This window comes from Pteropus vampyrus, unplaced genomic scaffold (assembly GCF_000151845.1).
Source record: "Pteropus vampyrus isolate Shadow unplaced genomic scaffold, Pvam_2.0 Scaffold215, whole genome shotgun sequence".
Taxonomy (NCBI): Eukaryota; Metazoa; Chordata; class Mammalia; order Chiroptera; family Pteropodidae; genus Pteropus; species Pteropus vampyrus.
In genome coordinates, this window is record NW_011888996.1 from 2,324,496 (window position 1) to 2,327,023 (window position 2,528).

The window sequence follows — 2,528 nt, forward strand, 5'->3', positions numbered from 1 at the left end:
CTTGTCAAAAGAACATAAAATCTAACCTGATAGAGCTCCAAATAGCTAAAGATAAAATAATTTGAGCAACAAAATAAGTAATGACGGTATTGGGTTTTAATCAGTAGAATAAAATAAATGTCCATAAGTTCATACTGATACAAAAAAATAATCAAATACATAAATAAAAGTGAAATTGGGATACCTCTTATCTATAGAATTCCAAGTAAAAATGTCAAGAGAACAGAATGAATAAATGAAAAATCACTTTTCAGTAAGAACTACAGTAAAAACTATTGCATACATGATCGACTTACAAATGCTAAAATTACCTCGAAAAAAACAGAAGGGAAAAACGGATATTTTCATATTCTCAAAATGTCTACCAAGGACATTTATAACGGCAAAGGGAAAAATAACTACAGTGAAAAACCTCATCAGACAGCACCTTAATAAGTGGTCAAGGTTAGCATCACCAACAGTGCGATTTGTTAACATCGTAAGTCCCTTAAATGATGCACTGAGGACACAATGTAATTCGTGTGGTATTCTTGACAAAACACATAACCTCATTCTAAATGTGAGAAATCTTCAGGCAAACCAAATGGAGAGACAGCCTACGAAATAACTGACCAAGGATCAAGGATGTGAAATGCAAGGACAGACAGAGAAACTATCATGATTTATAGGGGATGAAGAGAAAATAAAATGCAAAATGGAATTCTAAGTAGAATCCCATAACAGAAAAAAAAAGAATTAATAGAAAAAGTAATGATATTCTAATAAGATCTACATTTAGTTAATAATATACCAATGTTAATTTTCTGGTTTTGATTGTTATGCTCTGATTATATAAGTTATTAATATTAGATTGACATTAAAGCCAGGGGTATATGGAAACTCTATATACTATTTTCAATGTTTCTGTAACTCTTAAATTCATTCAAAATAAAAAGAACTTTTTTAAAAAGAATCCAATGAAAAATATTGACAAAACATTTGAACACTCACTCACTAAAATAAAAATAAAGATGTTCAACATTATTAATTATTAAGGAAATGCAAATTAAAACCACAATGAGATACACATTTATTAAAATAGCTAAAATAAAAACAAGTAACAATACCAAGTGCTGGTGAAGATGCAGGGAAACTAGATCTGTCATACATTGCTGGCGGAAATACGAAATGGTAGTCATTTTGTAAAATAGTGGCAATGTCTTGTAAGGTTAAATATATACTTACCCAATAACCCAGAACCCCCACTCCTAGGTATTTACCAAATAGAAATTAAAACTTATGTTTATACAAAAACCTATGTGCAAATGTTCATGATGGTTTTATTTATGATTGCCCCAAACTGAAAACAAACAGAATGTCCTTCAACTAGTAAATGGATAAACAAACTGTAGCACATTCACATCCATGGGTTCCCAGGGAAGATTGTGAAAGAGGACTCTGTGAGGTGTTTGCAAAGCTGACAGGAAGCAATTGTACACATACCTAGAAGTTAGAGAATGGATAAAAATACATCTTGACTGTTCCCATTGAGTCATCTTTTGGGGCCATATGGAGTCATTTTGAACAGGTTCCCAGAAATCTCTCCTCTCTTGACCACTGTCCCTCTGACCCATTGCCTCCGGGTCTAGACTACTCTCTTCTAACACCTGCAAGGTCAAGGCCAGAGAGACCTCCACAGTGACTAGAGGATAGTCACAGTGTCTTCATGGCCCTCTGTGAGATTAGGATTGGGCTTCCCAGTTCCCTCAGAATAGAGCATCCAGAAGCTAATCAAACAATATTGTTCTTAGCATAACTTCACATATACAACTAGACATTTACTGAACATTGACTATGTGCCAGGCACTGAGAAATAAAAAACAATAATAAAAAGTTAAAAAACAACAAAACAATTTTCAAAAATGTGTCTAATAAAATAAATTCCTGTCTTAATGAATAATAATTTTTAAAAAGAAAAAATTGACAAGGAATCACTTTTTATCTTGAGCAACATGAGGACCTGAAGGAAAGGAAACAAGTTGGGTGGTTTGCTTGTTCTTTTGTCAAATACTATGCTTACTTATTTCCCTAGGACTCTTAATTTTGATTTTTGAGATTCTCAAATATCTTTCTGCTTTTTAACTTCTTAAAAAAATAATCTATAGAGTACTCTTAAATTACAAACCATATCAAACATTTTAGTTAAGAAGTTTTCTGATTTCAGGAAAATTATGAGTAACTATTAATGGTGACACCTCCAGGTTGGTAGGATTGGGAGGCGTGAGAAAGAAAGAAGACCCATTTTTCACTAAGTACCCTGATATGACTTGAATTTGTATCATATGTGTGTATTATTTTCATATTATGAATAATATTAAAGATTTTTTTAAGTTTTCTTCTCTCTATAGTTCTATCGCAGGAAGATTTGTTGCTAGCACTTTCTCCTAACTAACAATACATGAATTGAATCCTTCAAAAACTCTTGACTTTTTAAGAATTGGACACCAAGCAGAAATATCATTTTTAGAAAATTTTCCTGCAGAGCATAT